Below are 23040 nucleotides of genomic sequence, written 5' to 3'. Positions count from 1 at the left end.
AATGGAGCCCAAAATGAATGCACTTGCCTGCACTGTCTTGGAACATGGAGTGATCACATATCCTTACTTAAAATACAGCTCCTTTCCATTGTAATCCCTGCCTTCAAAATGTGTATGAACTAGAGACCTTCCCATAAATTCCCCTTGATTTAGAGCTCCGTATCCACCTTCTGGAAATCCATAATTTAGAGAGATATGTCACTGGAGTGTTGCCTGAAGGCTTGTTACATCTACCCAGATCTAACAGAGCATACTGGGATTGACTTTCTCTCTCTGTCTTGAAGAAACTGGAATTCAGTCTATTAACTGTTTTTGATGGGAAAGGTTGGGGGCGGGAGAGGGGGAACTGAATGTGGTTACCAGCTGCCTCTGAAAGATCTGATTGGTGGGATTCTTGTCATTTTAAAGGGCTGTATGTACAGTCTCAACCATGGATCAGGTTGCATGCATACACAAATTCCCATCCTATCTGTAACTGAAATTCCCATCTGTAACTGAAATTCCCATCCAGTTAGATATATATCTGTAGGCAAGTCTGTTGTTACATTGGTGCCATTTTATGAAGACATAAGAACCTAGGAAGATTTGCTCTGGATCAGACCAAACGTCTATCTGTGGCAACAACCTATTCTCAGAGTGGCCAAGCCAGATACTACTGGGAACCTGATCAATATTGATAGCAGTCAGTAGGCATTCTCACATAGAATAACAAGGTGACTTAGACTAATCCAGTGGTTAAAGCATGATGTCAGCAACCCTATCCCGAGTTGTTTCGGTGCCACTTGTTGCTCTGTCACTCTATATTTTCACCCCTTATACTTAGAATCATGTAGTTCAACCCACCAAGCTTACAATACTATTCCTTACATGTCCTTATGGTCATTTATCAACCCTGAAGTCAGAAATAGTGGATCTCTTTTATGCCATTGTTTTCTGTTAATCTGGGAAAAAGAAAATCCTAGTGACAACAGGAAAAGCAACTGGTGAACAAGCAATGAGCATTCTCATGTACAAATGTTTCCAAAGTGCTAACTCTCAAATGAAATCATAGAATCATAGAATCATAGAGTTGGAAGAGACCACAAGGGCCATCGAGTCCAACCCCCTGCCAAGCAGGAAACACCATCAGAGCACTCCTGACATATGGTTGTCAAGCCTCTGCTTAAAGACCTCCAAATAAGGAGACTCCACCACACTCCTTGGCAGCAAATTCCACTGTCGAACAGCTCTTACTGTCAGGAAGTTCTTCCTAATGTTTAGGTGGAATCTTCTTTCTTGTAGTTTGGAACCATTGCTCCGTGTCCGCTTCTCTGGAGCAGCAGAAAACAACCTTTCTCCCTCCTCTATGTGACATCCTTTTATATATTTGAACATGGCTATCATATCATCCCTTAACCTCCTCTTCTCCAGGCTAAACATGCCCAGCTCCCTTAGCCGTTCCTCATAAGGCATCGTTTCCAGGCCTTTGACTATTTTGGTTGCCCTCCTCTGGACACGTTCCAGTTTGTCAGTGTCCTTCTTGAACTGTGGTGCCCAGAACTGGACACAACTGGACACTTCTATGGACTCAGCTACATTAGTCAAAAACAGCCTTTTGAATGCATTACAAAAATGCAACACCAGATGGTGCTGTAGAGCATAAAACTTTTCTATGCAATTCTACATAGTGTTTTTTCCCTTTTGTTATAATGATTAAATTTATGGCTTATTTATAGCAAACCCCCCCCCCCCGTGTGTAGCTCCACCCTAAGCTTTATGTTTCTTCAGGTTTATAAGATTTTTGCCACCACACAAGTGTGGTGGATAGAGTTCTGGGCTCTAAGACTCTCAGCCTAACCTACCTGACAGGATTTCTGCGAGGATAAAATGGAGAGTGAGAGAAGCTGCCTTGAGCTCCTTTGAGAATGGGTGGGAGATAAATGTAATAATAAAATAAATGGCTCATGAAGCACTGAAGAGTTCAGGGTTTGTTTTTGCTAAATCAGAGGATTCTTTAAAAGCAACTTAAAAATTCAATTCACTTTTTTTTATCCTACCTTGTTCTACTCTAAGGGGAGTTGTATGTGTGAAGCAAAGCCCCTCAGAGTTCTAAACAGCATAAGCCTCGGAAGCTGCAATTTTTTTTTTTTTTTTTTAAGAATTACAAGTAAGAATATTGCAGTGCTTGATACTATCACTTTAACAGAAAATGTAGGGGACTGTACATTCTGGACACATTTCATATATCTAATTTGTTCACATAGTATACCAGACTTTCTTCCTACAGTCCCTTACTGATTGCAATTTAAAAAAAATAAATAAAATATTCCCAGTATGTTGCTAATCTAATTCTAGCATCAATTAATAACTTTCCTACAACTCATTCGTTTCCTCATTCCCCCCTCCCCCTGGAAATTGTTTAAAGAATAATTGCCTGGGGAAGAAGTGCATATCGAGGCTAGGAGGCAATTAATGGAATAATCATTTTCTATTCTTTGATTTGAAACAACCTTTCCTTTGTTTTATTGAAGGAAATAACTTGGAAGGAATGGGAGGTTTCTGCTTTCGATGTACTTTCCACAAAGGAAGAGTGTCATTAAAGCGAAATTATTATTGCTGTCTGGAATCATTCTGGAAGGTGCATCAATTGCTTTTAATATGATAATACCAGGGTAAGGTCTTGTTTCTCCTTTAGATTTCCACTGACATTGAAAATGACACAAAGGGTAGCAAACTCACTCTGTCCTGTGCAGTGTCTGGACTAAGTTCTGTAGCTTTTTCTTGAGAAGAGAAGAGAAGAGAAGAGAAGAGAAGAGAAGAGAAGGTTTATAGATCATGATGAGCTGGTGAGATGGTCAGATAGGAGGGACAGTGGGATCACACTTGCTAGCCACACAACTTCCTTGATGGTGCTCATTTTTGCCATGCTCCTGGTAGCTATGGGCTGGGCATAGAGGGAAGAAGAAGAAGAGTTTGGACTTGATATCCCGCCTTTCACTCCCCTTAAGGAGTCTCAAAGCGGCTAACATTCTCCTTTCCCTTCCTGCCCCACAACAAACACTCTGTGAGGTGAGTGAGGCTGAGAGACTTCAGAGAACTGTGACTAGCCCAAGGTCACCCAGCAGCTGCATGTGGAGGAGCGGGGAAACGAACCCGGTTCACCAGATTACGAGTCTACTGCTCTTAACCACTACACCATGCTGGCTCCCATGGTGATGTCAGGAAAGAGCCAGAACGCGCTGCTTCGTCAGTAGCAGGGGAGGGTTCTGAGCAGGAACTGTCAGAAGAGGAAGACAGGGAAATGACGCATGAAGCAGAGCAGGGGGCGGAGACTAGTCAGGCGGAGCAGGGGGTCAGAGATGGTGAAGAGCCTTATAACCCACCAGAGCTGGGAGGAGGAAGTTCAGACTCAGAAAGTGGGGGGGGGGGGAAGCATTCACATCAGCACAGGCAAGGAGGAAAATGAAACGTAAAGATCAAAGACGTCTTGCGAGGTTTCCACGCCTACTTTGTTGGAGCCAGAATCGAAAGAAGCCACTCCCCGAATCTGACTTGACAGGTTTGGATACATGATTATGAACTGTAGCTGTTCTTTTGTATAGATGTAATAAAGACTGTAAATATCATGCTGATTGTGCTGCATTCTTACTGCAAAGAGGGAACACCACCTTGACATAGCGGATAACCATCTCTTTTCCTTCCCCCCCCCCCACAACAAACACTCTGTGAGGTGAGTGAGGCTGAGAGACTTCAGAGAAGTGTGACTAACCCAGCAGCTGCATGTGGAGGAGCGGAGACACGAACCTGGTTCACCAGATTACGAGTCTATTACTCCTAACCACTACACCACACTGGCTCCCAACCCCAGCACCATCATTGCTGCACCATACTTGGCTTGGAGGGCAACAACATCAGCCTTCATAGGCAATTCTTAATAGTGACATTCAACTAAGTCACCTTGGAGAAGACACATTGAAATCAATGGGCCTACTCTGAGCATTACTATATTGGCTATCAGACAGATTATGAATAACAACAGAAATAGTTACTGATCACCAAATAGGCCATAATTAAGGGCAATTTGTGGGTGGGGGAAAATACAATTTAGTATTTTATTGTGATAATTCTGCATTTTAACTTGCATTCCCCACTATGGTGCCCTCTAGATTTTTGGAACAATAACTCCTACCAGCCCCAGCCAGCATGGCCAATGAACAGGCATGATAGGAGCTGTAGTACATCAACATACATTGCTGACCTTTCATGTTGGGGAAAGCTGGTTTAGACAATGTGGTTTGGGCAGTCACCCTCTGCTGTCAACAAGCCATAGTTAAGCACAACCAATATGTTGTGGACTTTGCATTCATAACCGACTTCTTTGTCAGGTAGATTACCCCTTATGGATGGATAGCTTTTTCCTCACTCCCCTGCCCAATGAAGAAACTGGCTTCCTTTCCATATTACAAACATACCTTCTGAGCTAAGTATCTGGCCAAATGTCACTGGCTGTATCACCAAGATGCTCGTGACTGTTTAAGTTGCGCCAGCCAACGGTCATGACTTTCAGTTCACAGTTTATTCATTAAGTTCCAATCCCTTGAAAACACCGACACCATTAAGGAGGTGCCACATAGAAGTCACGTCTAAAATAATTTGTGCTCTGACCCTTCATCTCAGCTCACCACAGGCAAACAGTCACAGAGAGAGCTGGCTTGGGGTTCTGGAATGATGTTTGCTTTTTGCCCACGAGGCCTCCTCTGTTGTTTTCGTTCAGCCATTTTTCATCCCACTCTTTCAAAGACTGATCTTTTTCTACCTGGGTGTGCTTCATATATTTACACTCCTATAGATCTTTCCTCTCTGTTGCGGTCGTAATTCCTTTTCCCAAGCAGAAATGTATTAGCGGTTGGGGAGTAGAATTGCCAGATTCTAGAGTAAGACAAAGACTTTGGCTTCCAACTCTGACTGTTTCTTTTATCCCTGCCCTCCTTTCCTGCAAAGTTTTCATGAATAAAAGAACCATATGTGATTTATTCCATAATGTGTAAACCAGCTGTTTTGGAGTAGCCGTCTTCATTGCAATAGCCTTACTCCAGGAGTAAGTGTTTTGAGGGCTGTGGTTGTGGTCTGAAACATGATACCATATCATGGAGCGGGGCGGGAGGGAGGATAGAAAGACCAGAGCGGAAAGACAAAAACAAGCACATGCTTATTCTCTTAAAACCATATATGTATGACTTCTGCAAGGAAAGAAAAAAAGAACTTTCTGTAGTGGTTGAATTAGCCTCAACCTCATTTTTAAGTCAATAAAATTGCAATTGAAGCTGTCTTTGAAATGAAACTCTTTTTAGATTTAAGCTCCACAAAGTGGGGGGATGGAAGGAAAGGAAGTGGTTTCCAAATTTTGCAAAGAGTTCATCTTATGCTTATGCATAACTCTGCACATATGAGATTGTGGTTTATCCAAGCTGTGTGATTATTAAGGGAATGGCTTGAAGAAGGGGAGGCTTTTTTTAATGCTTACTTTTTTCTGACTTTTTTCTTTTCTTCTAGTGCCTGTTTGTTTCAGCCAAGAAGCGGCGCTGAGGGAATGACAGAGAGAACTGTGTGAGAGCCTGTTCTCACGGTCCTTTCAAGCTGGCAGGAAGAACCGACCGCTGTAAATATCATAAGAACATCTGATCTTACAACTTTCCAGCTCAATTTCCAAACCAAAGTGGTTTGGTAAAGAATACGGACTTTTGGATGGTAGTTATGGTTGAACAGCATCCGAACCTTTAGAAGCTTAAGAGTTTTGACATCGGCTGGAGGAGTTGATGGCATCTCAGTGAGGTTTATTGGTCTTCAGCCTTCTTCTTTTTTTGCCAGTTTTGGAAGGTGGCATCAGACAGCCAGATCAGTTTGGACCAGCACCGTGTTAGGAAGATGAGATGCCAACAGTTGTAAACAGAGTCATCATGGGAGTACAGCATTTATTTAGGGGCAGGGACCCAAAACCCAACAACCTATCTTTGCATCTTTAAACATTGCTTTCACTCTTGTTCAAGCAAACACAAGAAATAAACATGTTCCTTCTTCTGTCCCCCCATCTTCATTCAAACCTCCTGCTCCTAGCACCTTCCAGTTCATCCCTTCTGCAGGCTGATCCCCTGTGTCCTACCACCACTGTCCTGGATCTAAGTCTCTTTCCTCTGAATCGTCCAGGAGGGCGGCTTTGGGTGGGCAGCCATTCCCTGACATAAGATGTCTGACAAACAGAATGTGTACAAGTGAAGCTTTCCCCATAGTTGTGCTCCCATACTAGAAAAGTCATGTTGGATTTCTGTCTACCACACATCCTTGCTCTTCCCTGCTGCGAATTCCAAATCATTTCATGACTCAAATTCAATGACATGTAAACCTGTTATGCCACTCCATTTTGTACCCTTAGGCTGGCAATACAGCCTTTAGTGCAATTATTTAGAGCAAATATGGTATTTCAGACTGTGTGTGTGTGTGTTTGTGTGTCAAAAAAGACTTAAGATTTACAGCAGCCAAAGTTCAAATGCCCATGCTTGGATGAAATCAAGATTAAATAGCTAAAAAGCAAGTCCCTTATTCTTTGAGCATTTGTTGAGCTGATTTATTTTTACCTCGTAATAATTATAGCAATCTTATCAGCGTGGGTCTAAAAGTCACTCCTTCATTCAAGCGAAAAGGATTTGAGCCTTTGGCATGAGTATGCCCATTTAAGGCCACATTCATACCATACTTGGGAAAACCAGCCAGATGGGTGGGGTATAAATATATTACGATTACGATTACGATTACGATTATGATTATTCCTATCATCAGCTTCCAGGGCCAGGGACATATCTAGAACCATACTGAGTCTGCTTAAGCCCTCTCTTCAGAAAGGGGCTATCAGTGTTCAGCTTGCTTGCAGCTGCCTACCCTTCTAGCATTCATCTTCATTGGGCATCTGGGATGCCCAAGACATTTTGCTGTTCAGAAACCAACTGGGCTGGCAGATGAATGTTGTTCTAGCACTGGTGATGGGATAGTGCCCTCTACCACACTTGTGTAGAGGAGATATTACAGGCTGTGTGGCACACATAGCTCTGTTTTCTGCCCGGGAGCTCAGGAGGAGCGACTGAGGGCCTGCCACTGCTTTCCCACAGCATCTGCCACCTGAGGCAGTTGACTCATTCTGCTTAATGGCAGGACCGACCCTGTCAGGCAATGCGTTGCATCCAACGTAGTGCTACATGAATGTTCTATGGGAGCAAAGATTTCTGCTTCTGCAATGAAATGTTCTCCCCTACCCCCCCAAATCTGTTATTTCCCCAAACTTCTAGAGCATATTTGTTGGGGGTGGGGCACATGGCATGTGGGGAAAAGGGAGGAGGTGAAAGTCCCACCACACAAGCAGAAATCCTTGTGCTGATGGGAGGTGGTAGTTGAATACTGCCCAATGTGCTTTTACTTCCACAAATATCCTTCTCCTCCTTTGCCACCTTAACTGATCATCCAAGATAACTGATGTCCATAGGCTGTGCCTGCACTGGAATCACCACATTTTTAAAAGGCTAGATCATTTTTTGCTTCCAAGCAATAAATTATCCTCGCCCTACGGTACATATTTGTGCCTGGAGTTAGCAGAACTGCTCAGGATTTGGACTGCCGGACAGCTTTTGTTTAAGCACATGCTTTCGATCCTCTTAGCGGCTTCACATTTCAAATGAAAATATTTGGTCACATTGATTAACTGTGAGTTCCAAGTTAGCAACACCAGGTATGAAAGGCCTTTTTAAAAAACTGAAAGTGTATCCTTGTGTGGGTTTGCCATTGATGGAGTCCAGATGGAAATGTGACTCGAAAGGTCAGGTTAGTTTTGACCTGGGCTCGTCTTTTGAAAGACCCATTTCCAGCCATCAACACCATACATCTCGCACCGGGCTGCCACAACACCCAAGAAAGGCTTGAATTCTCGACGTTAAGTCTCTAGGAAATAACACTGAGAAATTCACTTCCTTGCAGTGTTTTTCTCCAAGACTCAAAATGGCAGCGGTTTTCGTGTGCTCCGCTCCCTTCGCAGGAAATGGACTCTCCTTTTTCATTTTAAGTGCTCCCACTCTGGCTATTGATTGATTGATTTTTGCTTTACTTGACTTGACAGGATGAGGTTGATCAAACCTGCACTGTCTGGATCTTGCCGAGTGGAATAGGCTGCAGACACTGGCTTGTGCTTGTCGCTTGTCATATAAATTATATCAAAGTGCGCTGTAAATCTTTTTTCCTTTTTCCTTTTTGTCTTTCAGGGGAATTCCCGTTTTTTAAAAAAGAAAGTGGTGATGGTGAAAGGACCCTAAATTCCAAATTTAAAAGAAAAAAAGAATAAGGTATTTGCTTGCCGGGCACTCTCTAAACACAGTGCAGATTTGTAGGGCAAATGCACATTTAGAAAGCCGCACAGTTCATTACTGAGGAATACAGTGAAATATAAGACTATTTACAACAGGAATGGGAACTGGTGACACTCCAGATGTTGTTGGACTCCATCAGCCTCAGCCAATGTGGCCAACGGTCAGGAACGATCATTCTTTAAGCCAGAGATTTTCAACCTTTGGCTCCCTTGACCAATTGCATTCTTTCTGTGGCACCCCGTGGGGCTCAGGAGCCCAGTTATATCACCCCTTGCCTGCAGAGCCGGCAGCCCCACACCCCTTTTCGAACACCTTCCCTTGTGAAGTGTTCCCTCAGCCTCCTCTTCCATCTCATTGGGAGTCCTCCAGGCAGCTGCCACCCCTCTCCCCATCCCAAAGAGCAGTTCCTCCTCACGCTGCCCCACAGAGGTCTGGGAAGAGGATGCCCCCAGCCTTAGCAGCCCAATGGAGAATGGCCAAAGGTGAACTTGAGACAAACAGCTGCACGAGCCTTTGGGAGGCAGAGATGTGAGAGGGCTTCAGATGAGGGAGGGGAGGAAAGAGGGAGAGAGGCCAGTGTTGCCCACCGCACTCCTGACTATCATTCAAGACACCCCAGGGTGTCTGGTTGAAACCCCCTGCTCTAAGCCATTCAAGTGGCACAGCTTGTCATGCAAACTGAGCACTTTCCACCACAACCCTGCAAACTTCTTAGAAGAAAAGATTGCCTTGAAAGGAGGGAAAGGCACCAGATTCCTCCTGGCACCTCAGTTTTCGGAAACTCTCAACAGTTTCGGCACCGAGAGTTGGGGTCAGTTTACAGTTGGGGTCCCTTGTAACCCTTCTGTGATTCTATGATTTCTCGTGGACAGCCTTCTGGAGCCACATGCCAGTAATAGGTGCAGCCAGGGACAAAAGTGGGTGAGGCAATATATGTGATTCTTACTGCTGTGCAATAGACTCCATTCCATCCATGCCAAGTTCTACATTTCTGCACACATATTATCTCCAACCGGACAAGTGAATAGCATTATCACAAGACAAAGGCACATTTCAGCCAGGCACAAGCACTCGCAGAAGGGGCGGAGCAAAGCTGGTGAGGGGTGTGGCCTTGAGATTGTGAGACCCGAGGGTCAGGCAGAGAGGGTGGAGCTACAGGCCTCAAGTTCCCCATCTCTGATCTAGCAGAAGTAAATACAATTTGAGCCTCATTCAGTTTATTGGTGGAGCAAAGGTGGTGTTTAACTCTCCGATGGAAAATAATGAGAAATGGAAGGTGTGGTGTGGCCAAGGTAAAAATGTTTCACATCAACCAGATGTGGTTCTGATGATCAGTCTGTGCAATCCATTAAAATCAGGGGGAGATTTTTGCCTTAGAGTTCAGGTTTTATTCCTATGGCTCTCCTGAACAGGCTGCCTGACTGTTTTGAAGTGAAGAACATGAAACCAAGATCTGTTGAGGAAGCATGGAATGGAACTGAAAAGTATGGATTCCAAAGCCTTGATACGTGCTATTTGACATTTCTGGAAGTTCCCAAAGGATCGCTGTTACTCATGCCTCATTGCTTGACTTTGACATTTGTTACAAAATCTGTCTACCTTGTCCAAATGCGCCCAACATTTCCCAAATATTTTTGCCGAATTTGTGCAGAGTTTTCATTTAAACAAAAAAACAAAAAATCCCGGGCCAAATTTCAACTCAAATAAACATAGCCCGATGTCTGAGTCAAGCGGGATCTATTTTTAGTGTCACAAGGAAATGCCTTTCTTAAGAGTTACAACCTGATGGTTTAGGGTAAAAGGGAACACCGAAGAAGCAGAAAACCTCTTTGTTCATAGAGAGATATTAACTAGTCAGTGCCAGATTTACGTATAAGCTAAACAAGCTATAGCTTAGGGCCCCACTCTCTTGGGGGGCCCCGAAAAAATTAAAGGAAAAAACCTGGATGTACATTTCCAAAATATAAGATAAAAATAAAATAAAATAAAACCTACATACAGCAACAGTGTTTTGTGTTGTGTAGGCTCCTATGATATAAGTAATGGGTCCTGCCTGCTAGCCTGCTCCCTCAAATATCACTGGTTTGCTCATTACTATATATAGGGTGCCTGCATTTTGCATGGACTGGTTGCATGGTAACATGTGCAAATGGCTTTAGATACCTATTAGGCCCATAAATTACCATATAGCATATATTCAACACAAAAGACAGTGACAATTTGTTGTTGACAAAGGACAGCTGGACATATAAAGGGCCCCATTACCTTCAGTAGCTTAGGGCCTCATCAAACCTAAATCCGGCCCTGTAACTAGTGCATTTGAGCCGAATCCTGACAAACCAAGTCAACTGATCATGCTGCAGCTCTTTGTTATGGACTCTGAAATAAAAGCAAAGCTACATTTTCTGCAATGTATCCATCCATTTAAAGGTTGAATTTGGGGATAGAATACACAATTATGCACTACTGCATAAGTTGGTTATCAGTCTACAGGATTCGTGTGCAACATGGAGAAATGTGTGGAGGATATTCACCTTTGGAAGGGCTCTAACTCAGGTTAGGAATTGGTGAAATTGTCAATTCTGGTTTTACTCATCCTTCCAGCCTTCTGTCCATCATTTCAAATAGTCTACATTTTAAAAAAGAAATCCTCATGAAAATTCGTGCACATTTTTCTTCCCGCTCACGTTACTCTAGGCAGCAACCAATTGGTGTGGGGGTTATGTTCCCGCCCCCCCACGTGTTGGTGGGGCCCACATAAGGCTACCCTGTCCCATCCCATTCTGCCTCGCCTCACCCTTGCCCTGTTCTGCTCATTTTTGTGACATTTTCAGGGCACTTCCATGTTTGGTGCAATGCTCATGTGCTGTCAGGCTTCAGGGAATCCGATCCCTCTCCCTCACAGCTGGCAGCCAGTAATAGATAGACAAGAAGTTCCTACCAATGTATTTCATTTAATGTTCACAGAGACAGGCTTAGAGATGTTGCCTCTCATTGCTCTGAATAACCTCCTCCCCACTTCCCTTCTCAGTCATCAACAGCCCCACCCTCCTTACAGTGTCTCCATAGGGACAATTGCTTCTGGGCTCTCTGCTCTCCTACTTTCATTGCTCGCTGGGTCCTGGGAGAAGGGAGGTCTGGAATGCTCTCTGGTGATAACGTGTCAGCCAGCTGTTCCTGCTCTGCTTCTCCCATTATCTCCCAGCTTTGCCCCTCTTCTTTCTCTGAGCTGTGACCCTCTGCAAACCACAATTGTAAATCCATGCTGTCCTCCTCTTCTCAGGAAGGTTCAGGTGAAGGGAGAGGTAGTCTTCACCATTCCTCCTCCAATATCCAGTCCCTGACATGTGCATGGTGGTGCATAGATAACAGTTGTTGCTTGTATCAAATTTTCCTTAGTGTACACTTTTGTGCAAAACAATTCCCTCCACCCCAAAATGCAGCCGCGATTGTCCCCAGAAGAAAGAAAAAGAAAGAAGGGGTGTATCCTTGGCAAGAAAGCACCAGCTCTCCTCCCCCCCCCGGGATCTTCAAATCTCCAATTAAATCTCCCAGATCTGCCCCTCAATAGAGGGAAGCTATCAGTATTGGAAGAAAGGATAATCAGCACTGCTACCCTTCACAATGATATGAAACAATAAGCTTTGTACAGGTGGCAAGGCTTGTAAAAAGATGGAATCAAGATGGAATGAGACATAAATGATGTCATGCAGTAGAGCAGGACCAAACATTTAGACTTGGTAACAGCACATTAGCATTCATATTTTGCAAAAGAAACCTCAGGAAGCTAGGCAGAGAGAATCCACAAAACTGGCTTCTTGTGGATGACAAACAGAATTCAGACCAAGGCATGCATACCTTCCAACCTTTCTCCAATGAAAATAGGGATGTCCTATTCAACAACAACAACAACAACAACAACAATAATAATAATAATAATAATTTTACTATTTATACCCCACCCATCTGACCAGGTTGCCACTCTGGGCAGCTTCCAACATATATAAAAACAAGGCTATACAGGGCTGCCTGTATGGGTGGCTTGCGGGGTGTCAGATAACTCCATTGTTGTTGTTTAGTCATTTAGTCATGTCCGACTCTTCTTGACCCCATGGACCAGGGCACGTCAGGCACTTCTATCTTCCACTGCCCCCCGTGGTTTGGTCAAAAGATAACTCCATACCCTCCAGCATTTCTCTGATGAAAACAGGGACGTCCTAAGCAAAAGTGGGACATTCTGGAATCTAGTCAGAAACCAGAATGGCTTCTGCAAATCTGGAACGTCCGTGGAAAATAGGGACACTTGGAGGATCTGGGAATGGAACCTGAAAATATAAGGAGAATGCTTTCCTTTCCCATTAGGCCAGACTCCATTCTACTCACTGAAAATAAATAGGATGGTTTTTCCATCTGCTTCAAAGGAACTGTGAGGAGTCTGGAAGAAAAATGCTGAGCGCCAGATGTACTCTGTATTGCAAAGACATTTTGTATATATGCTTGGTGTGGCATAATGGTTAGAGTGTTGGACTAAGACCAGGGAAACCAGGGTTCAAGTCCCCACTTGGTCATGAAGCTCACTGGGTGACTTTGGACTAATTGCAGTCTCTTAGCCTAACCTACCTCATACGATTGTGGGGAGGATAAAATTGAGAGATGGGTAACCACATATACCACCTTGAGCTCCTTGGAGGAAAAGGTGGAGTATAAATAGAATAGAATTGAAGATGGGCTGTACAGTCAAACCTTGTTTCTCTTGTTTGAACATTTTGGTTCCCGAACGCTGAAAACCCAGAAGTAAATGCTCCGGTTTTCAAACGTTCCTCGGAACTTGAACAATGGACGCGACTTCCACTTAAGTGCAAGAAGCTCTTGCAACCAGTTGGAAGCTGTGCCTTGGTTGTCGGTCGTTTCAGAAGCCGAACAGTCTTCCAGAACAGATTACATTAGACAACTGAGGTTTGACTGTAGTCAGCTAAGGTATATGCAGAGTAGACTCATTGAAAATAACCAAGATGGCTAACTTAAATTTATTGATTTCGGTGGCTCTGCCATGATGGTGACTTAGTTGGACACAATCCAATAATAATACTACAAACTAGTTAGAATTGGGTCTTGTCCCAGCATTGTTATTTCTAAGAATAGACCTTTTGTGAAGTAGAAATTGACCAGACCACAGCAATTGTAGAAACTACAAGCCTGGTCATGACAGCTTCATGCTATTCACTGGTCCCGAAGCAGATTGTAAGCGTGTAACTTCTTAAACACCCAATGAAGATACCAACCAAGGTCCCCATCTGCACAATTCATGCTTTCAATCCCCCGATTTCCTTCCACATATGTGGAACGGGTTTCTCAAATGTTTGTTTCCAAGACTCTGCGACTACGGGACATCATGTGACTCTTGAGTCATTTTCCTCCAGCTGAGGGTACATTTTATCTTGCCAGACATTTCCACAATTTGTGTGAGTCTGGTTCAGCCAGCTACACATGATGTGGCTGTCTGCTTGTCTGAGAGTGGGGCGGGAGGGGGGTCGGTTTTGGGTTTCATTTTCCTCTTCACACTGTGCTTTTTAAGTTTCCAAAACAGTTCTTAAGTACTAAACATATGCTCGTTGTGCTTATTTCTGGCAAACGGCATTGAGAGCAGGCTAGGAGTGGTTTGTTGATCTACAATAAAACATATCTCAAGGGTCTTCAAAGAGGAGCTTAATGAATTTTGTGTAAGTTGGGGAGTGGGAAAGGTACATTTCTCAAGGTGCCCTTTTTTCAAGGTCTGTGAAAATAATAGTTTAATGGTATAATTTTGCGAGAGGGTTTGTGGAGTATGGAATGTACTTATCTAGCCCCATATTAAATAGGATTTATTGCACACGTCCTCCCGTAATAAGATCAAATGAACACAGCGAGGTCTGTTAACCAAATAAAATAAATAACCTAGCCAACTGCACATTTCAAGCAAATAGACCTGGAAATCTAGCACTGAACTAAAGCCATATGCAGAATTACAGTAGACTTTTGTGAACACTCAAAACCAAATGACTGAAGGTCAATGAATCATTAGCAACATGAGAAGCACTTACAGAGTTGATGCTCTTCAGACCCACGCTTATCTTTCATAGACTCCATTTTGGCTCATGAAATTGACATCTAGTGTTAACTTCAGCTTATCTTATGACTGCAATGAAACCAGCAACTCACCCTACAGTCTTGAACATTTCCACTACGAAGTCCATTAAGTTCAGTATGACGTCCTTTCAGGTAGGTGTGCATAAGATTGCAGCCCTAACTTGAAGTCTCACCTTACCACTTCTGAAACCAGGCTCAAACAATTTCAGAAGGATGGGGCACATTGAAACCACAGCAGCCAATTCACACCTTACTTCTTAATTTTGCCCCATTGGTCTCCACGCCATACAGATTTCTTTGGAGTGGTGATCCCTCATGAGATGATACCAGGTAGTCCCTATGACAGCACAGGATGAATGGGCCCTGATTTGAGAGCAAGAGATCAGAGTCACAGAGAGGGGGCAGTTCTGTGCACAGCCCAAAATGCATACCTCCATCTATGCACAGGGCACAAGGCAAAAAAAAAAAAAAAAGGTCTCTGCAGTATGCATAGACCAAGCCATTACTGGATATAGGTATTCTTCTTTCATCAAAGCTGGGTGCTGTTGTTGCTGCTGTTTTGCCTTGTTTGGTTATTTATTTTCTTTTATTTCTGTAATACAATGTAGTGTGACTCTTCTGGTATTACTTCCTGTAACACAAGCGGTGAGTAGCTGATAGAAATGGAGCCAAAACAGACAGAGAAAAAGAAGAAAGCTTGAAGAAAACTTATAGTTTCCACAGCAGTATGGGGCAGTACACTGCCTAACGACTACTGAGTAGAGATGGAGGAGAAATTCAATTCAGTTTGCATTCAGAGGCAAACCGACACAATTCACATTTTCCAAAACATTGTGTGAGCCAAAAATCAACCCTCCTTTGAAGCTCTGCACAATCTCTGAATTTTGCAATGCAGTTCTCCAGCCAGGTAAGGTGTAAAACAATCCACGAACTAGGGTAAAGCATGCATAGAAATGCATATATATGGGGGAAATAGCATGCCAAAATGCATAATATTAGGGGAAATTGGTTTGAAAAAATGTGCATGCTAGTAAAAGCTGCATATAATAATATGTTTATGAGGGGGGGAATTGCATTAGAATGCTGCTGTTTTCAGACAAAGAAATGTTTTAAATGTGGAGAACTGAGCTTAAGACTGGAGAAATGAGAAATTGAGAAAAACTGAAATTGTCAGATTCGCTCAAACCTAACACTGAGCATGCTCAGTATCCACAGAATGTTGTGAGTCAGTTGGGGGGACGGGACCCCTCTGGCATGGAGGGAATGGAATGCCTTACACAAGCTCTTAATAGCTTATTGTATCCTAGAGGGAGGCACATCTGACTAGCTGTCAGGAGCCCTGAGTAGGAGGCTAGGAGGTGAAATCCACTGTGGGATTTAGCTGCAGGTCCTATTTGTTTCTGTATGCCTGGCAAACTCATTCTACTGTATTTTCTTGTGCTTCGTTGAAGCAGGTTTTGAAATTTCTCAAGCAATGAAACTCCCACACCTTCTCCCAGGTGGCACCTCGGCTCTCCAATGCATCTCTCTGTCAAGGTTGACTTTTCGTGATGCTTAGTGCAACTTTCACCATCGCTTATTTTTGCCCTTTTCATGCTAGCGCTTCTCTGTTTTTCCCCATGGTGTGAAATTGGTTCAAAGAAAGCTATTTTGCTCCTGCCCTTTCCCTTGAGAGCACCATTAGACACTCAAACACAGCAAGTTGTCAAGGATGTTTTCCCTGACAATTGGCACAAATTCTACTTCTCTTCATGTTGCCCTTTTCATTCAACTCCCTTTTCCCTTCATGTGGAACACTGTTTTTCAAAGGAAATATAATGAAAAGCATGTCTATCTAACAAAAGCAAAGCCTATTATGCGAGCAAACAAGATGTGTGTTTGTTGTTGTTGTTTTAGAAAGCTTGTTGCTTCTCAGAATGAGACTGCTTTCCGGGTTTTATATTTAAAAATAAATGAAAACTCATCAATTAACATTTGTAAATGGAGTTCAAAGCTCACGGCACAGAACAGGCCCTCTCCCAAGCTGAGACATTCTCCACAAAATATCCATTCAGGTGGCTACATGCATCTTAACCCGAAAAAAGGGGGGCAAACACAGATCTGCATAAAACTTGCACATGCTAATGTTTAAGGACACATTTCAACTGGACAAAAACGCTCAGGGTACAAAGGAGAGCCAGTTTGCGGGGTTGCCTGGTGACAGGTAGAGTGATCAGCACCAGATAGAGAGGTCTGTTAAGTACAGTAATTAAATTTACTGAAATTGTAAATACAGTGGTAAAGGTAATGGTAAAGGTACCCCTGCCCGTATGGGCCAGTCTTGCCAGATTCTAGGGTTGTGCGCTCATCTCACTCTATAGGCCGGGAGCCAGCGCTGTCCGCAGACACTTCCGGGTCACGTGGCCAGCGTGACAAGCTGCATCTGGCGAGCCAGCGCAGCACACGGAACGCCGTTTACCTTCCCGCTGGTAGGCACCCGGGGGTGCTTTCAAACTGCTATGTTGGCAGGCGCTGGGACCGAACGACGGGAGCGCACCCCGCCGAAGGGATTTGAACTGCCGACCATGCGATCGGCAAGTCCTAGGCACTGAGGTTTTACCCACAGCGCCACCCGTGTCCCCAAATACAGTGTACCTTGGGTTAAGTACTTAATTCGTTCCGGAGGTCCGTTCTTAACCTGAAACTGTTCTTAACCTGAAGCACCACTAATGGGGCCTCCCGCCGCTGCCGTGCAATTTCTGTTCTCATCCTGAAGCAAAGTTCTTAACCCGAGGTACTATTTCTGGGTTAGCGGAGTCTGTAACCTGAAGCGTATGTAACCTGAAGCATATGTAACCCGAGGTACCACTGTACTTGTATGCATTACTATATGTTTAGATTTGGTTTAGGTAACTGAATTCTAGAGAAGTTCTCATGTGATTGGGTAATGTTGGTCACATGGGAGGTATCTAATGAAGGAGAGACTCAATTTTATGTGAAGCAAGATGACTGTGTTTTAGAATCCACTGTGAACACTGTTAAGTTGAATAGATTGTTGGAGTGTTTCCTCTCAACATGAAAGAGAGCAAAGCTGCAGGATGAGGTAAAAGTGGAGCTTTCTCATAGGAGTTGCAAGGCATGGCCTGAAATACAAAAGGATGATTGCTGAGCTCTGGAAAGAAAGGAAAATACAGCTGTTTGGAAGTTAGAAGAAGAGACTGTAAGCCCATGCTTGGAGAAGCATGTGACTATAAATATTATGTTTTAATTCATCTTTTACTATAAGTTTCTGTAAGTAAAGTTTTTGAATGTTGAAGTCTGGACATTGGTTTAATTTCCATTGGTTTAATGTTAATTTCATACATCTGATTTGAGCTTCTTAGCTGAATTTTTGCTGCCCGTGCTTCAACAAGGTCCAGAAGGCCATACTCATTTACCCTGGGCCTGAAGTTTCCCCACCTCCAGTTAATAGGAATGACTCTAGATTACTAGCTATTAGCCTGCGAAGGCCCTTGAAGCACTTTGGAGACCTTGCTATCATTCTTTCATAAGCTTCCCTCAAAATTTATCCCAATGCTGTGCTTAAGCAGGAACATCAAGGTTTTCCTTCAGGCAACCACAGGCTGTACAAAGGTCCCAAAACTTAAAAAACAAAACAACTCGCAATGAATTTCATTAGCCTTATCAAAATGAAATTCCTCAGATATTTTGCCTCGGATTTTGCTTGAGGCAATCTTTGGGGGCAACTCAACCCATTCAGCACATGTTCTCTGGCCAAGCCAGCTCTCCCTGTAGAGACCTGCTGCTCTGTTAAACGACTTGCCATTCCGAAAGCCCAATCAAAGAGTGCAGATTTATTGGCCCAGAGATGGCATCTTTCAGCATTGTGTGGTGATGTATGTTAAACCTTCTAAGCCAGTCATGAAGATACACACATTCAGGCTCCCCCCTCAAGCCGACATATGGACTTCATCTCTTCCCTCCTCCTGCGTCTCTTTCCCCTGTGCTGCACACAGGGAAGCAAAGTCCCATGTTCGTGCTAAACCTTCACTGGAGCAGCTTAAAGTAAACAAGCTCGAGATAATAGAGCCTTTCTTCCCGGCCAGAAATGCTGGATTCCTGCTTAAATGCATACCTTTGATGATAGTTCACTGGTAAAACTTGCCTTAGGTAAGAGAAACATAATTATGCAATTTTCAACTAGGGGGGTTCCACTGCCACCCCACATACATTTTCTCTCGCTTAAAGATGGCCATTGGCTCTGTTTAGGCATTAACTCAGCTTTAGAGGCAGAATCTCATAGATCCTTCCATTGAAAAGAGACGTACTTGATGTGAGAACCTTTGAATGAAACCAGCAAATACCACGCACTCCTGACGTGTCAGCCTGGGCTTTTCAGATACCCGGATTTCCAAACATTGCAAATGCCAATGAAGACAGACTAATGGCTTTGGGATGGGCAGCCTATGCCAGCATCTAGTCAGCAACTGGGCACTTGTACGGTGTCAAGAAACATGCCCTTTGTCTCTGCTGCAGGAATTGCCCCACAATTGCCACAATGGCAGCCAGCTGTTCCACTAGTAAACCCCTGAAACAGCCACCACTGCATTTGCCTTAACTTTCCAAACTCTTCTGCCTGCGCAATGCTATGCCCCCGTCTCGATGGGGATAGTCTAGCTTCTGTTGTCTACGCTCTGGTAAGCCCTAGGTTAAATCACTGCAATATGTTATATGTGGGGCGGCCTTTGAAGATGGTTCAGAAACCGCAGCTGGTGCAGAATTTGGTGGCCAGGCTGCTCACTGGAAAAAAATGACTTGAGCATATTACACTGATCCTGGCCCGACTGCACTGCTGCCAATTAGTTTCAAAGTGCTGGTTTTGAGCTATAAAGCCTTGAACAGCTCAGGACCACAATGCCTCAAGGACTGCCTCACTCCATATGAACCAACCTGAATCCTGCCATCTTAATCTGAGGCCCTTCTTTGTGTGCCTCCTCTGCGAGAGGTCTGGAGGGTAGCTGCCTGAGAACGGGCCTTTTTGGTGGTGGTTCCCCATTTGTGGAATGCTCTCCCTAGGGAGACTTGCCTGGCACTATTGCTTTTCACTTGCCATGATGGAGGATGAAGAAAGGTGTTTTGTGCATGTATTTTTTTAAAAAAAAACCCCGACTTTTGCAGAGCTGATAATATGAGTTACAACTTTTGTGCCACCCACGTTTTGTCTCTAGCACCACCCACTTCTGGTATACGGCCTCCAGAAAATTCCGCAGGAGGGAATATGACCCTCAAGCTGGAAAACATTGGTTACAAATGGAAATGTATGTATGTATGTATGTATGTATTGGCCCTCAGGCTGATAAATGTTCCTCACACCTGTACTAAGTGGCCAAAAATTATTTGTATGATCAACAGCTGATTGAACTGGTCAAGAGCTGTTTGCCCCTAAGAACAGCTGAATGTAGGAGGTCTTTATTCTTTTCCCAAAAACAAAAGGTCCTGCACATGATAAGTGAGTGAAACTTTAGGAAATAACAGCATAAATATGTATCTGACAAAATGCTGCAGGCTGGCCTTAGAAATTCAGCAGATGTCCTCTCATTTGACCTAGACCAACGTCACCATTAGCCTTTAGCTCTGCTAACCTGAGGTGATGCATAACCTGCCTGAGGTGAAAGAGAAGATAGATGGTTTCAACTGGTGCCAGGAAAAGGTTCCTCTGTCTTGCATGAATGATGCATACCTTGCTGTAATTGGAAGTGTTTTCTAAGGTCAGGTAAGGAAACGTTTAAATCAGTGTCTTTGGTTTGTTGCACCATCACGTGCAATTTATTATTATTTACTTCTTCAGGCAGTGCATAGTTAAAATGATGAAATTTGCTGCCCGCAAGGCAGCTTGGACAACCTGAAAAGGGGGTAAGAGAAATTCATGGAGGATACAGTTCCCAATGGCTTCTAGTCATGATGGCTATATTGTCTCTAGGGTCAGAGGCAGTGTGTGCCTCTGAATGTCAGTTGCTAGGAATCATGAGCAGCACAGGGGACCCTTGCCCTCATATTCAGCTGGTGGCCTTCCCACAGGCATCTGGTTGGTCACTGTGGGACCAGAATGCTGGCCTTGAAGGACCTTTGGTCTGATCCAACAGAGCTCTTTCTAGGTTCTCACTCAGAAGTAAACACCACTGTTGTCAATGGAGCTGTAAGTCTGCACCAGGAAATCCTAGGATTGTCTACTCAGGAGTAAGTTTCTTTCTTTCTTTTTTAAAAAAATTAATTAACGTTCTTATGTCACATATGTATACATTATCATATTACATTACAGGGCATATTATAATATAATTTCCAACATGTATACAAAGTTTATATACCAAATTTATGAAAGAAAAAAGAAAAAAACAAAGACGTAAAGCCATTTGAAAATAATATTTGTACCAACACTACGGATTTCCTATCAATCTTGTTGTATATTCTATTTTTTTTTACAAATGAATGTACTCTTATTATTGTATATTTCTTTACATTTTATCTAATACATTCCTATATCAATATGTACCCTTAATCTTGTTTCTCAACTCAATTTCTCTCCAACGTCAATTGAATGCTAGCATAGATAGCGAACCTTTACTATAATTTTGAACATATATCTTATATCTATCCCATTTTTTCATAAATTTTTGTTTTGAATTGCCTCTCAGGCACCAGGAAATCCTAGGATTGTCTACTCAGGAGTAAGTTTAATTGAAGTGAGTGGGATTTACTTCCAGGTATGCATGCATAGAATCACAACTTCAGGCTCACTGAATGCAGAGAGACTGCCTTCTGAGTAAAGAAACATAAAGTATAGCACAACCCCACACTTTTATTCCTCAGTTCAGCACCATTTTTCAAAGACAAGCACCTGTTTTTGTTTCACAGACCGATGTTGTCTTGCAGCTAATTTAACTCATCTGTACCTGGACTCTTTTTCCTCTGTAGATACGTATTTGTGTAGACAATGATACCATATCTGAGTGTGATCGATTAAGAAAATGAATGGTGTATTAGACACTGCAAGGCATATGGGACCCATTTATAATCAGAGGAGTGCTTGAGCTTGCACATGGCCTTGTCTGACTTAATTTGTATGCTATAGGAATTGTCTGCATGCATCCAAATCCAAATTTAATCAGTTAGCAGTAGGAATTCATATCTCCCTGGGAGACATAATGACGCTTAGTATATGGACAGAAGAATAAAAATTAAAGCTGCAATCCTAAACACTGCTACAGTGGTACCTTGGGTTACATACGCTTCAGGTTACAGGCGCTTCAGGTTACAGACTCTGCTAACCCAGAAATAGTACCTCGGGTTAAGAACTTTGCTTCAGGATGAGAACAGAAATCGTGCAGCTGTGGTGCAGCGGCAGCAGGAGGCCCCATTAGCTAAAGTGGTGCTTCAGGTTAAGAACAGTTTCAGGTTAAGAACGGACCCACGGAACGAATTAAATACATAACCCGAGGTACCACTGTACTGAGAAGTAGGCCCTGGTGAACAAATTCATAGAAACATTGAATTGTAGAATTGGAAGAGACCCTGAGGGTCATCTAGTCCAACCCCCTGCAATGCAGGAAGCTAAACTAAATTGTGAATTAACTTGGCTTCAATGTGAGAGTTAAGGATTGAGAATTAAAAACTGGAAGTAGAGTGGCTGAAGAGCTGTCCCTTGGCCTGCAACCCTTAGCAGATGACAGTGTTCAGTTCCGTATCAGGGATAGCCAGCGCAGTGACCTCCAGTTGTGAAACTACAATTCCCATCTGTCCCAGCCAGCATGGGCAATGGCCAGGGATTATGGCAGCTGTAGTTCAACAACCTTTGCAGAGCACCATGTTGGCTACTCTGAAATATGTCATGAAAAGCTTCACCTGCTGATTTCTTGACTTTGTTAAAGGGAATCTATACTATTCTGTTCTGGTTGGAATGGTTGCACTGGTTTTATAATTGCTGCTGTTTTACCTCTTTTTATATAACTGTATGATTATATTATTGTGACCTCCTCCTAAGACCTTATGGTGCAGATCAATTAAAAAAGCTTATGGATAAAACAAAACAAAACAAAATACAAGCAACATGTATTTGCGTCAGCCACCAGCCTTTCCAATTTGTATGCAAAGTACAAACCTGTATAAACATGACTAAGCAGATAAAATTGCCAGATTAAAATTGTAAAAAAAAAAAAACCCCAGACAAATTAAAAGTCAGGGAGCATGATCATGGCCCTAAGAAATAGCGGTTGCTTTAAATTTTCTGGTCTTGCTGGTCTAGCTTATCTTAGGCTGCAAGGAGAAAAGTTGTGCAATAATTGGTTGAATGCCTTGGATGAGGTAATATGAAAGGGGTGAGTAACTCTTTAGGGAACTCTGTAGTAAGAGAAAAATAACATTACAGGAGTCGGGGTTGCAGAAGTGTCATCTCCACAGGGATATATAGCTCAAGACATTACATTCAATAGGGGATAGTTTGCAACCATAGACTTAAAAACCATGCTTGGATTTCGGAAGGTCCTCAGAGTGGCGC

At 43.2% G+C, this 23040-nt stretch overlaps 2 long non-coding RNA genes across 2 annotated transcripts in view; both read left to right on the top strand.

The window, feature by feature from the left end:
* The window catches only part of LOC309338159, a 599378-nt gene that overhangs the window by 404083 nt on the left and 172255 nt on the right, over positions 1-23040 (top strand). The window lies entirely within an intron of this gene.
* Positions 3406-6061, top strand: LOC309338171. Its single transcript, XR_014154783.1, has 2 exons — positions 3406-3538; positions 5533-6061. It is a non-coding gene; the product is annotated as an uncharacterized lncRNA (long non-coding RNA).

The sequence above is a fragment of the Podarcis erhardii genome (assembly GCF_964252035.2).
Source record: "Podarcis erhardii genome assembly, chromosome: 3".
Lineage (NCBI taxonomy): Eukaryota > Metazoa > Chordata > Lepidosauria > Squamata > Lacertidae > Podarcis > Podarcis erhardii.
Note: the sequence above shows the minus strand (reverse complement) of the source record. Positions and strands in the feature narration are given on the sequence as shown.